Here is a 15,570-nt window from a genome sequence, read left to right as displayed (position 1 = left end):
GCCATATTTCAGAAGTATATCAAAGGGCTTAACTCAACTCACTGTCCCAAATTTCGGCGACTTCAGACAATAAATGCGTCTTTTATGGTCCCAAAACCTAAAACCGAGAGTTCGGTCTATATGGCAGCTATATCCAAATCTGGACCGATCTGGGCCAAATGGTAGAAGAATTTTGAAGAAGCTAACACAACTCACTGTCACAAATTGTTGCAAAATTTGACAATACATGCGCCTTTTATGGGCCCAAAACCTTAAATCGAGAGTTCGGTCTATAAGGCAGCTATATATCTAAATCCGGACCGATCTGGGTAAAATTGTGGAAGAATGTTGAAGGGCCTAATATAACTCACTGTCCCCAATTTCGGCAACATTGGACAATAAAAGCACCTTTTAAGGACCTAAGACCCTAAATCGGCGGATCGGTCTATGTGGCAGCTATATCCAAATCAGAACCGATCTGCGCCAAATTGAAGAAGGATATCGAAGGGCCTAACACAACTCACTGTCCAATTTTCAGCAAAATCGGTTAATAAATGTGGCTTTTATGGGCCTAAGACCCTAAATCGGCGGATCGGTCTATATGGGGGCTATAGTCCGATATAACCCATCTTCGAACTTAACTAGCTTATGAACAAAAAAAGGATCTGTGCAAAGTTTCAGCTCAATATCTCTATTTTTAAAGACTGTAGCGTGATTTTAACAGACAGACGGACGGACATGGCTAGATCGTCCGTCTATCGTTGATCAAGAAAATATATGCTTTATAGGGTCGGAAATGGATATTTCGATGTGTTGCAAACGGAATGACAAAATGAATATACCCCCATCCTATGGTGGAGGGTATAAAAACAATGTGTTCAGTGTTGCCCATGAAATGTAATAAAAGGGGTCAGCTACTTATTGTGTGATTCTATGGGAGGTAAATACTTAAAAATAACTCCCAATAACCAACAGTTGCTTTAGTGGACCATAATATATTTTTTGGTACTAAAATAAGGGAGCGGCTACGTCGGCGTCCACAAGCTGGAAGGGGACTAGTCTGCAGTTACTTCTGCCTGGTAAGGCAGTAGAGCAGACGAGCTGCCAGACTAGGAACTACTTTACACATTCTAGGCAACCTAGAATTTGAGGCTATGCCTCTAGCGACATGTAAGCTAAGTCTTAAGAAGTTGGCCTAAGGGCAACCAATGAGAGTTTGTCAAAAAGTGCGGGTTGTAAGCTCCCAGTATGAAGAGGTATATCACTATGCTGTCTGCCTGTCTGTGCGGTTGAAACTGTGGGGAAGAAAAGACTATTGAATATCTGATGAGTGGGTATCCTGCAGAAAGACTTCCAATATATGGTTGCCCAAAAAGAATTTGCGGATTTTTCATATAGTCGGCGTTGACAAATTTTTTCACAGCTTGTGACTCTGTAATTGCATTCTTTCTTCCGTCAGTTATCAGCTGTTACTTTTAGCTTGCTTTAGAAAAAAAGTGTAAAAAAAGTATATATGATTAAAGTTCATCTAAGTTTTATTAAAAATGCATTTACTTTCTTTTAAAAAATCCGCAACTACTTTTTGGGCAACGCAATAGGTTCTTAGAATGCTTCGATGTCAAGACGTACACATTGGCGGTATGCATTGACATTGAGGAGGCTTTTAACAGTGTGCGAACGGGCACACTGATACAATGCTTAGACCAGTGTAGGGTGGACCTGGTGAAACGCGTACTTAGAGACCCGTAAGCCATATGTCAAACAATAGGTGGATAAATTGTAAGACAAATGACTTTAAGAAAGGGGAGAAAGTCTGACGATGTTATAATACTTCTATGAGGTATTTCTTCGGCTAAGCAGAAAGGCCGAATAGTCGGTCTTGAAGAAGGCATACGACTTGGCTAGACCTAGGGGTTGTGCGCTCTAAATACTAAAAAGTAACTACAAAGTAATTTGCGTCTGTTTCCTGTGGAGCGGCAGATATAGAGCCCGGGAGTAGGCTTAGAATGGACTCCAAAGACCCAACAGCTGCGGTGGTGGTATCAGGCCGTAGCACGTTGTCTGCTACTGAAACCTCCAGGCTCCACTAGCCGACACACGACTGGTCAGCAGGGGCTTTTGACAACGACGCCTGATTCGAGCCTTAAGCACAAGGCCGAACCTATTCTTTCTTCGCCTATAATTTGCCTAGGCCATCGGTCTTCCACGGCAAACCAACACGCTCTTTAAGAGATGGGAATAATAGAAGACGCATCGCTCTCAGGTTTATTGAGATCAAGGAAGAAGAGCCTATAGAACACCTGCTGTGTGTGTATCCCGCACCAGCAGTCAAAAGTAGTTCCACTTAAGGTTCTCAATTCTTTGAGAACTTGTCTGGTTTAGCTGATGTGAACATTCGCAAGTTGTTGGGCTAAAGCGATCTGGATGGTTCAACGGCAGGAACTAGGCATCTTCCTTCTCCTGTTCCAGTGGTATTAGAATTGACGAAAACGTCGAAGTGAATCTGATGGCAGACTGAAGTGAGTCTGATGGCAGACTGAAGCCAATCTGGTGGCAGACTGAAGTGAGATAGCAGACTGCCACTTTAACCTAACCTAACCGTGTTCTTGCAATGAAACTATGTCAAAACACTATAAGAATCATTCGCAGAACAATTCCTTAGGCATGAAAAAAGAAAAAAAAGAAGAATAAGACAAATAAACTTAAAAACAGATGAATTACTTGAATTACGAAAAGGGTCTTTTTATGTTCGTATTTGCACATTAATCAGATGCAATTGCCGGCAGCTTTTTACGCATTAATTCCAAAGAAACCCCCCAAGAAAGAAGAGTCAACAGAGCTACCAAAGGATATTATGTCCCAAACATACCCCAGAACCCAAACCCGCACACCCAGACAAAAACTCAAACACACACACACATCCACACACAGCCATAGTCTGGTTTGTCACTAGCATCAGAACCATAAGCTTTGGGCCGGAAATATACTGGTGTGATTGTAACTGTATTTCTTTTCTTCTTTCTTAAAGGACCGTATGGCAAACAGCCAAAGGATATGGCAATACATTGACTGCAAATCGTTTACCCGGCAGATTGATTTGTAGATTTGACCCCCACAGCTTAACATTTTGATTAAATTAAATTACGCAAAAGAAATAAAGCCGACCCGCCAACAACAAAGAAAAGGCCCATAACGACAAGGAAAAACCAAGGGAAATTTCATCCTTCAGCATTCATATGTCGAATAGTAATTGTCGAAGGACTAAATGACAAGGATTGTCGCAAAACGAGAGACAGTAGTAAACGCCACTACCCCGCCCGCCACCACCGTCACCAACATGTCACATATACTATAGCCTGCAGACTGTGGGCAGACCAAAGGATATGTTTTATGTACATGGCTGTCTTGGATGGGATGTTAAATGCGAGGGATGTTGGTGGCATTCTTTTTGCGGCCGCTTTCATGAACTCTCCTCATCCTCATCTCCCATGAACGCACTAATTTGTCGTTTTACAAATGTTTGACAATTTGTTGGAATTTAAGTGCGTTTAATGTAAGAGGATGATTTTTCTTTTGCTCATTTTTGTGAAGCACATTCATCGTAGCCTACTACAAGTTGAGCAATTAAAGGATAATGAGCAGTATCTAATTTTGTTGGTCCGTCCTTTGTTTTGGGGATTCGTGTGTGCTTGTTTTTATCCAAACCGTTTGGACCTTTTAATGTCCTCCAAACACACTTTAATTAAGACTTCTTTTTTGGAAAAGACGGACAGACGGACATAAATTAAGACAATTCATAAGGTTTATAGAAAGATGGGGGAACACCGGCTTTATAAAAATGATGCCATTTTTTTCTTTTTAAGGTAAGATATAAGTTTCTTTAGGAAATGCTTTTGTTGAACTAAGTGAGGCCAAAAGATTGGTTAAAGCTGTTTAACGATTCGATTGTGGTATTATAAACAAGGGCTGCTATATAGGTTTGTGGCCTAAGTAACACTAGGTTCGGTTAGGTTAGGTTGAAAAGAGGGCACAGATATTAATCCGACCCATGCCACTACGGACATACACCTAGGCCAGTAATCGGCTTGTTGTGCGCTCTAAAAACTATAAAGTAACCTATAAAATGAAAATTTTAAGTTAGGAATTCCGTGCTACTCTCCCAAGTTGGTTCTTGTCTGTATTGTATCTCCACCTAAGTACCGGTATCTGTTGGACACGAAAGCCGGGCAATGACAAAGGAAATGCATCAACATCTCATCATCTTCCCCATGCCCAACACATGCCGCACCGATTTTACATAAGTGAGCTCGTAGTCCTATGTGTCCCGTTATGATAACAATAGCTATACTGACCTCCTTCTTGCTTCCTTTCAGTAATAGCCTCGTCTTTTCATGATCCGGATCTCACCATAGGATTTTCGCCGACCTGCCGCCCGTTTTACCGTTCCACATTGCTTAATGCGCATTCGTCGCCCACTCCCTTAACTCGGACTGCGTCGACCCGAAAGGCTTCGGGTTAACCAAGTTTATTGACGGCAGTCCTCCGGCCTATGCCGCAAAATCGTCTGCCCTTTCATTTCTTCTTACTCCGTTATGGCCCGGCACCCAAATGATGCGGATTTTCCCATCCTCAGAGAAGGCATACCTTGATATAGAGGCATTCTTGGGTATTTCTTCCACCAACATACATTCAATATTGCATTAACACCATGTCGTAAAAAAAGTTTTGTTCTCGTTGAACCCCGCACAATTTGACAATCGCTCAAAAAATAAGGCTCGTGTCGATCACTGTAATGTTGAAGAAAGTAAAAACCCACATAGTTTGGCCGCACCGAACTTTGGATATTTACCACCATGGATATATTCATTATCTTATTTTATTATATATAACTGTACTATATCCACATCAGGCCTAACTGGATCATAGTTTCAGTTCAGTTCACATTTTGGTTCAGGTACCGAGAAGTCTTTGACAATTTTCGGAAAAATCGGTAAATAATTTAGGCTCTTATGGACATAAGACCCTTAATCGGCAGATCTAATCTGACGGCAGCTTTATACAAATAAGTTCTGATGTGGACCATAATCGATGCGAATATCAGCTAGCGCAACGCACTGTTCTTAATTTCAGCAAAATCGGGTAATAATTGCGCTTTTTATGTTTTTAAGACCCTAAAATGACAGATTAGTCAAAACCTTGAGAAATTTGTTAGTAAAAAAGGCAAAAATGTTTGCTGTAACAACAGAAAGTTGATGATAAAAATTTGCAGTATCATTATTAGGCTAGAAATTTAAATGGCCTCTACAGACCGTACAGCCTCTTGAGGTCTTTATTCGGGGCTGTGCTGTTAAGGTCGCACATAGGCTCAGGGAACTTGGAATGCTGAAGGAATGCGGCCTCGGGTGATATCGATGCTAGGAATGAGGGGGATAAGATGAGTATGTTCTCAGACTACTTATCGCCGAGACGGACTCGAGAAAGGATTTTCAGGATTCGTTTTCCTGGAAGGGAGGAATGGAACGCAAATACTGTGTTTGATTTGAATGAGATCATGATCTTTACTGAAGGCTACAGTATGGCCTTAGAGAAGGTATTGGGGATCTACACAGAGACACTCGGCACCGGTATGTCAGTGAGACTGCCAGAAGAGTTTACGGTCCATCAGGCAGAGGTCTGTGCCACTATGTTGGCCGCAAATCCTGAGGATGGACTTAATACGTCCAAAACTCAGGATATATATGAACAGTAAGGCGGCCCTCAAGGCCTTGAATTCAAGGGCTATGAGGCCAAAGAATTTTTTGGAGGCCCTGAACGGACCTGTTACAAACATTTATTTTTTACACCAGAGAGAGCGAAAGCCGGATTTGTGTATCTATTTTCACGACATTAATTACAGAGCATTATAGAGTAACTTGCACTACCAATAACAAGTAAAAGGGCGTTAAGTTCGGCCGGGCCGATCTTTGGTGACCCACCACCTCGGGTATATATGTAAACCACCTTTCGTCATAATCTGGTGAACAATGCATAATTTGTAGCCCCATAGCATCTATATCGAAATATGGTCCGATTTGGACCAAATTCAACTCGGATATTAAGTGGTATAACAAGTACAAGTCTTTGCTCCATATTGCCCAAAAAGTAATTGCGGATTTTTTAAAAGAAAGTAAATGCATTTTTAATAAAACTTAGAATGAACTTTAATCTAATATATATTTTTTTACACCAAGCTAAAAGTAACAGCTGATAACTGACAGAAGAAAGAATGCAATTACAGAGTCACTAGCTGTGAAAAAATTTGTCAACGCCGACTATATGAAAAATCCGCAATTACTTTTTGGGCAACCCAATAGAACAAAATATGGGTCTTTTTGGTAGCCATATCCAAATATAGACCGATCTGAACCATATACGACAAGGATGTCTAAAAGCCTAACATAAGTCAATGTGTAAAATTTCAGCGAAATCGGACAGTAAATTCGCCTTTTATGACCCAAATCCTTAAATCGAAAGATCGGTCTATATGTCAGTTATATCCAAATCTGAACCGGTCCGAGCCAAATCGAAGAGTGATGTCGAAAGGCCTAACACAATTCACTGTCGCAAATTTCGGCAAAATCGGACAAGAAATGCGCCATTTATGAGCACAAAACCTTAAATCGAGAGATCGGTCTATATGACAGCTATATTCAAATCTGGACCGATCCGAACCAAATTGACGAAACATGTTGAAGGGCCTAACACAACTCACTGTCCGAAATTTTGGCAAAATCGGATAATAAATGCACCTTTTATGGGCCCAAAACATTAAATCGTACGATCGGTCTATATGGCAGTTATATACAAAGGGCTAACACAACTCACATGAAATGTGTCTTTGGGCCCAAAACCTTAAATCGTGATCGGTCTATATGGCAGCCATATTCAAATCTGGACCGATCTGAACCAAATTGACGAAGAATGTTGAAAGGCCTAACACAACCCACTGTCCTAATCCAAATCGTATCGAAATCGGACAATAAATGCGCCTTTTATGTGCCATATTACAGACAGATGTCGAGGGGCCTAACTTAACACACAGTCCCAAATTTCGGCGACATCGGACAATAAATGCCTCTTTTATGGGTCCGAAACCTTAAATCGAGAGATCGGTCCATAGGGCAGCTCTAAAGAAATCTGGACCGATCTGGGCCAAATTGAAGAAGGATATCGACTGGCCTTATACAACTCACTGTCCCAAATTTCAGCCAAATGGATAATAAATGTAGCTTTTATGGGCTTAAGATCACAAATCGGTGGAACGGTCTATACGGGGCTATATCAAGTAATAGTCCGATTGGTTTACAATGTTTCAGCTCAATATCTCAATTTTTAAAGACTGTAGCGTGATTTCAACAGAAAGACGGATGGACATGGCTTGATGATCTTAGATTTTTACAGTGATCAAGAATATATATATTGTATAGGGTCGGAAATGGATATTTCGATGTGTTGCAAACGGAATGACAAAATGAATATACCCCTATCCTTCGGGGGTGGGTATAAAAACATTGCTCTGGATTCCCACGATTAGTTGCGGTGTCTGGAAGAAGTTAAGCGGCCTGGTTTTGGGGGGTGGAATACGGCTACGTTACAGTATGTTATAAATGTGCCCCGCTGCTATTGCTGCGATGGCGATGATGGTGCGCTGATGATGATACGATGATGGCGCAGTGCGTGTATCGCAACCGATGGTGACCGCGGTGTGAAAACGACCAGCGTGGAGATCAACCGATGATGGCGCAGTCGGTGTATCCCAACCGATGACGATCGTGGTGCAAAAACGACCAGCGGCGACAGCGAGGGGATCAACCGATGACAGCACAGTGTTTGGATCGCAATCGATGGTGACCGCGGTGTGCAAACGACCAGCGGGAGGATCACCCGATGATGGCGTAGTTGTTGTATCGGAACCGATGGCGACCGCCGTGTGAAAATGACCAGCGGGACGATCAACCGACGATGGGGCAATTGTTAGATCGCAGCCGGTGGCTGCGGCGGTATGAAAAAGACTCGCGGCGATAGCGAGGAGATCAATCGATGATAGCGCAGTGGTTGGGTCGCAATCGATGACGACCGCTGTGTGCAAAAAACCAGCGGGGGGATCAACCGATGATGGCGCAGTTGCTGTATCGCAATCGATGGCTGCCGCGATATGAAAACGACCATCGGCGACGATCTATCTGCGTTTTCTCAAAGTCTCGAGGTTATGAGAGCAGTAGAGTGTCTACCCAGGCAGGCTCTAATAACCCAAGACTAATAGCAGATTACCTACAAACAGATAAGTCATAGTTGCCGGTGCGAATATACGCTTGACCAATTAGGAGCTCCTGTGTATGCCCTCCACTGGCGAACTGCCTTGCTGTGCTAGGTGCTCGGCCTTTTATACCCGTGTCTTTGGCGTTCCTATCGTTGTGGTATTGCCATATTGGCCGCTCAATCACTGGGATTGGCAACCGATGATGTCGCAGTTGTTCGATAGCAATTGATGGTGATTTCGGTGTGCAAACGACCAGCGGGGGGATCAACCGATGATGGCGTAGTTTTTGTATAGCAACCGTCGTGTGAAAACGACCAGCGGCAACAGCGGGAGGATCAACCGATGATAGCGCAGTTGTTGCATCGCAGCCAATGGCTGCCGCGGTGTTAAAACGAACGAGGGGATCAACCGATGGTGGGGCAGTTGGTGTATCGCAGCCGCGGTGTGAAAACTACCAGCGGCGACAGCGGGGGATCCATCGATCCAATTTACGAGGTTATGAGAGCTGTAGAGTCTATTCAGGCAGCCCCTAAACAGATAAGACAGATAAGTCTTGGTTGCCGATGCGAATATACGTTTGACCAACTAGAAGCTCAACTGGCGAACTGCCTTGCTGTGTTAAATACTCGCCCTTTCATACCCTGGTGAGGCACACACACAGCCATTCACACTTGCAGATCAGCTGTCGACAGTGTTGTCGTATCTTTGGTGTTCCCATTGTTGTGGTGTTACCACTGTTGTGGTGTTCCCATATTGACCACTCCATCAATTGGGTTGGTTGAAATTTTAATGTTGTAGTTTGTATGATCTGTGGACAAAAAGATCCAACGACTTTTGTCTCCTTATACCCTTCACCACGAGTGGGGTACAGGGTATTACAGCTTTGTGCATTTCTTTGCAACGCTAACAAGGAGACGAGCTAGATTCAATGATAAACCTACGATGATACGACCATAATGCGACGAATAACCCAAGACCAATTACAAATTATTTTCTAACAAATTAGTCTTGGTTGCCGGTGCGTGTATGCGCTTGACCACCTAGGAGGTCCTATCTGCAAGCCCTCCACTGGCGAACTGTCTCGCTGTGCCAAGTGCAACATAAGGACCATACAACAGGTTCAGAGAACATGTTGTCTTGGCATAGGCGGAGCGATAAGGACCACACCCACTAAGCCACTGGAGACTATTCTAGATATCCGACCCATTGATATACAGATTAAGTGTGAGGCAGCCACTGCGGCTATGTGACTTAAGGCGATGGGAGAATGGATTGATGATGGGAGCAGCTCATACCATCGCGGTATAATCGAGGCGACGATAGGAAACCAGGAAGGAAGGGGGGAGATTTCCGATCGGATACCTGAGATGAACCTTGAAGTCAAGTGCGACGTGCTGTTGCCATCGGCACAGTCTTGGATTGACGGAACCCTTGTATTGCCATCTGGAAGATCATGTTACACGGATGGATCAAAGCTAGAGGACAGAGTAGACCTGGGGGTTTACATTGAAAACGCAGGTACTGAGATCTGTTTTAGACTGCCTGACCATAATACAGGCCTGCAGGCGAAGATCAGGGCGATCACGGAATGCGTGAAGTGGTGTGGTGCTAACGCGAGGACGTCGAGTGTGAGCATCTTTACGGACAGTAGGATGGCCATAAGGGCAATAACAACCAGGACGGTAAGGTCGCGAACAGTCTTGTAGTGTAAGAAGGAGATTAACGCATTTTCTGATGATGCGAAAATCCGCATCGTTTGGTGCCAGGCCATAACGGAGTAAGGGGAAATGAAAGGGCAGACGATTTGGCGGTGAAGGCCAGAGGACTGCCGTCAATAAACTTGGTTAACCCGAAGCCTTTCGGTTCGACGCAGTCCGAGGTAAGGGAGTAGGCGACGAATGCGCATGCAACATTGTGGAACAGCGAAACGGCCGATAGGACGGCGAAAATCCTATGGTGGGATCCAGATCGTGAAAAGACGAGGCTATTGCTGAAATGAAGCAAGAAGGAAGTCAGTATAGCTATTGGTATTATATCGGACTACGAGCTCACTGAAAGTCATTCTGCGGTTTGTTAGATAGCTTCTGCGAAGCTGTGTCCAAATCTTGTTTTATAATGCATACTTGTCAATTGCACAGAGCGATTCAAATACCGTCCCTGCCACTCAATGGAATGCAGACCTTGAAAACTCAAATTTCTTCACATCATGTTCTCAAATTTTTGGGGGTAGTTGGCATTGCTGTATTGCAACATTGAACCTTATTTAGAAACTCAAATGCTCTTTCAGACAATCAGATAAATTTTTCAATTTCATCTACTACACTTCGTGGCAAATTCTTGTTTTTTTTTACATCAAAACACTAATATGATTTTAATTGTGCTATGTGAACTAAGCCAATAAACTGCAGGAGTTCTTGTTGATTTTATCAATTTAATAAAAGCGAAATAAAATCACCATAACCAAAAAATGCAAATATCCTTAATACATGGGTCTTTTACCGCAATCACATACAGCATTTAATCCCACAAAGATAAAGATATGCAACAGAATGTTCTATTAAGGGTAAGGGTATGTGGTTAGACGTTCTTTAAGCGATAGTATGGCAATAGGATTGTTGCCCAACAACAAAACTCGAAATAACATCAAATACATACATATGTGTGTAGGACAAATAAGTAACAATTGAAAACGCATTCGGTTCGACCGTTCCGAAATTACAATATCAACCACTATCGGTTATATGTATCATAATAACAATTGAAAACGCATTCGGTTCGACCGTTCCGAAATTACAATATCAACCACTATCGGTTATATGTATCATAATCAGTGAATTATAACTATCTACTATTTGCCTAGTTATATACAAATACTAGTCTCGAACCGGACCCACTCCGCTGCGCCTTCTTTCACTCTCTTATATCTTTTTAGGGTGGGGACACTTCGCCCTGAATGCGGATATCGAATTCGTGCCATTGTAGCCTATGGCGCTGAACGCGTTCGAATACTGGCAAAAACATCGGACAAAGCGGTGGTTATTCCCTCTTAATGTTGGCGATATTTGTGAGGTACAATGCCATGCATGGTCATTTAAAAAATTTTCCCCAAAGAAGTGTCGCACTGCGTGACGCCGTTCGGAATCGGCTATAAAAAAAGAACCCTTATCATTGAGCTTAAACTTGAATTGTGTGAGAATTTGCCCCTTCTCGGTTCTTAGTTCTTCCTTAGGGTAATGTTGTCATTGGGGGAGGGATGGTACCTCAGATATTTCGACTCAAATATGGATAACAAATTCGTGCTGCACTTCCAAATCCCTTTAATTTGAGCCCCATATTGCCACGGCCGTTAAATATGAACCGTTTGGAGGGTGTTTTGGGGATGGGGCGGCCAACGCCACTTTGCACTGAAGACAGATATCAAATTTGTTCTTTATTCCCAACGGAAAGTTCAGCTTAGGGGGTGCTTGAGGGCGTATCCCAAAACACTTTGCTCCAAGATTGGATATCAAATTCGTTTTCTACTCTCAAATACCTTTCATTTGAATCCCATATTTTCATAAAGGGTCAAATAACCCATTTGACGTATCTTTAGGAGGAAAAGCTCCACCTAGACTTGAACGCAAATTGTAATGTCACATTCGTAATCTACTTATTAATACCTTTCAGAGGTAAGCATGTCCGCCTATGGCTCCACCCGATATCTAAAAATTATATAGCCTACGTTTCCTTCTAGGCAAACGTACACAATCTATGAAAATTATAAGAAAATCGGTTCAGCCAAGTAGTATATAGTCATAATGGGTCTAATGGCGTTTTTGAGGGGTGGCGTGACCCCCTATACTTTGATCTGATTTTGTATGCCAGATTCGAAATCAACTTCCGAATACCTTGCATTTGAGCCCCATATTGAAATGAACGTCGAATATGTCTGTATGAGGGAGTTTTGGGGTTGGGGCGGCCCGATGGGTACTTAGACTCAAATTTTAATACCATATTCATATTTTACTCTCCAATACCTTTCATTTGAAACCTGTATTGTCCCGATCGGTCCATTTTGATTTTGGGTTGTGTTTTTGGCATAAGGGGGAGGGTCCGTCCCCCTTCCGATACCGAAAAATTAACCAACCTAAACGGAACTAACAAACCGAGTCCCATACATCCGTGATTGGCTAATGTGTCCATTTTGGGCGTTTTTGTGGGGGTGGGGTGACCCCCTATACTTCGACATGAATTTATATGCCAGATTCGTTATCTACTGCCGCATACTTTTAATTTGATACCCGTATTTAATTTGATATCCTTATCGGTCCACTTTTTATTTTATGTTGTGTTTTTTTTTTTTGCATAAGGGGGAAGGTCCGTCCCCCTTCCGTTATCAATAAATTATAAAGTCTATTCCTACTTCCTGCCCATATTCGTAATCTCCCGAATACCTTTCATTTGAGTCCCATATTGTCAAGATCGTCAAATATACCTATTTTAAGGGGTTTTGAGGCTGAGGCGGCCCCCAGGAACTTGGGCCCAACTTTTATTATAAAATTCGTGCTCTACTCTTGAACACCTTTCATTTGAATCCCATATTGTCTTGATTGGTCCACTTTTATTTTTGGGTAGTACTTTTGAAATAAGGGGGAGGGTCCGCCCTCCCCCCGATATCAAAAATTATATAGCCTATGTTTCCTTCCAGACAAACCTACACAATCTATATGGCAGCTATAGCCAAATATAATCCAATTTGACCCATTCAAGAACTAATTCTGTGTATAGAAGAAATACGAGTCTGTACAATGACCGTAGCGTTATTACAACTGACGGACACACGGACGGACAGACCGACAGGCACACGGACATCGCTAATGACTAACGGAATGACTTAATGACTATACCCCTATCCTATGGTGGTAGGTGTAAAAATTGGTTTAGATGCTGGAGGTTATAACAAAAATCATTAAGCAAAATTTCATCAAAATTGACTAAGAATTGCGCCTTCTAAAGGCTCAAGCAATAACTCCCGATTGTATTTCTTGAACCTTTAGAAGGCGGGTTATTTGGGAGATATTTAGCCAGAAACTTAAATATCGGTGGTATAAATAGTACAATCAGCATTCTGCCAGCCTTATGGTGGTGAGTATAAAAACAAGTAAAAGCACGGACGGGCCGAATTTTGGGAACGCACCACCATGGATTCTGATAAAAATGTATACAAAATAAATCTATTTGAGGAGCATTATTTTATTATACATACCAAACTTCTAATCTGAGGGCGCCCCGGTAGCCGAGTTGGTAGCGGATTGGATTACCAGTGCAGGGGTCGTGGGTTCAATTCCCGCCAGAAGCCTTGGTCTGTCGCTACTGTGGTATCACAATGGATTTAAAATTGTCTAAGTGAGTCTGTAAATGACTGCCACTCTTACCTAACCTAACCTAACCAACCAAACTTCTGTCAAACCACCAAAAATAAAAGCTTATACGAACCGAATATGGATGATCCGGATACCGCTTTATATGGGAACTATTGGGTTGCCCAAAAAATAATTGTCGGTAATATAGTAGTAATATAGTCGGCATTGACAAATTTTTCCAACGGCTAGTGACTCCGTAATTGCAGTCTTTCTTCTGTCAGTTATCAGCTGTTATTTTTAGCTTGCTTAAGAAAAAAAGTGCGCGAAATTTTGTTTACATTTGTTTGTTTGGCGTCAATTTTAATATGGGTACCACATGTATTGAAAGAGATGCATCTAACAAACCGAATCAACGCTTGTGCACTTTATGCACCTTAAACGCAATGAATTCGATCCGTTTTTAAAACGAATCATAACTGGAGATGAAAAATGGATTGTTTACAACAACGTTAGTCGAAAACGATCATGGTCCAAGCATGGTGAACCAGCTCAAACCACTTCAAAGGCTGATATCCACCAAAAGAAGGTTATGCTGTCTGTTTGGTGGGATTGGAAGGGTGTGGTATATTTTGAGCTGTTTCCAAGGAACCAAACGATTAATTCGGATGTTTACTGTCAACAATTGGACAAATTGAATACAGCCATCAAGGAGAAGCGACCAGAATTGGTCAATCGTAAAGGTGTCATATTCCACCAGGAAACGCTAGACCGCACACATCTTTGGTCACTCGCCAAAAACTAAGTGAGCTTGGCTGGGAACTTTTGATGCATCCACCATATAGCCCTGACCTTGCACCATTAGACTACCATTTATTTCGATCTTTGCAGAACTCCTTAAATGGTAAAATGATGAGGCTATAAAATGATGAGGCTATAAAATCGCACTCGGTTCAGTTTTTTGCAGATAAAGGCCAGAAGTTCTATGAGCGTGGAATACTAAATTTGCCAGTAAGATGGCAAAAGGTTATCAAACAAAATGGCAATTATATATTTGATTAAAGTTCATTCTAAGCTTTATTAAAAATGCATTTACTTTCTTTTAAAAAATCCGCAATTACTTTTTAGGCAACCCAATACCATTGTAAGATTAATGCAATAATGTAAACTATGAACCTATTTCAAAGTTGCTTTCGTGCACAAAACCATTTCAATTAATAAACTAAGTCTGAAGTACCATTAAAATATTCACAATCATAAATTAATCACTAACTTAATTTGTAATTAATAAAAATTGGAGCTTTGCTCTTAACCCTCATTTATTGTTGTGTACACTTTATATATTTATATCCACTACCAAAGGATGGAGAATATCTTAATTGTGCCATTCAGTTTGAAACACATAGATAAATTGACTGATTTTTAAGCTATTATCTTTTTGCAACATTATATAAACAGCTCACGCATGTTTCGTGTTATGTTTCACTATCAAACATCTTCAGTTTGGTTCTTTAATATAACCATGAATCGTATAACAAACGAAAAACGCTTGCAAATTATTGAATTTTATTAACAAAATGCGTGCTCTGTTAAGAAAGTTCATCACGAGCAACGAAGCTCATTTTTGGCTCAATGGGTATGTAAATAAGCAGAATTGTCGATTTTGGAGTAAAGATCAGCCAGAAGCATTGCAAGAGCTACCAATGAATGCATCCAGGAAAAGTCACAGTTTGGTGCGGCTTAGAGGCTGGTGGCTTTATTGGGCCGTACTTCTTCAAATATGATGCGAATCGTAACGTAACTGTGAGTAGTGAGCGCTGTCGTGAGATGATATTCAACTTTTTTGGCCAAAATGCAAGAGCATGTTTTGTATGAAATGTATTTTCAACAAGACGGTGTCACATGCCATATAGCGCTTTGTTACAATGGACAAATTGAAAGGCGATTTGGGTG

The sequence above is a fragment of the Stomoxys calcitrans genome, chromosome 3 (genome assembly GCF_963082655.1).
Source record: "Stomoxys calcitrans chromosome 3, idStoCalc2.1, whole genome shotgun sequence".
Classification (NCBI taxonomy): domain Eukaryota; kingdom Metazoa; phylum Arthropoda; class Insecta; order Diptera; family Muscidae; genus Stomoxys; species Stomoxys calcitrans.
Note: the sequence above shows the minus strand (reverse complement) of the source record.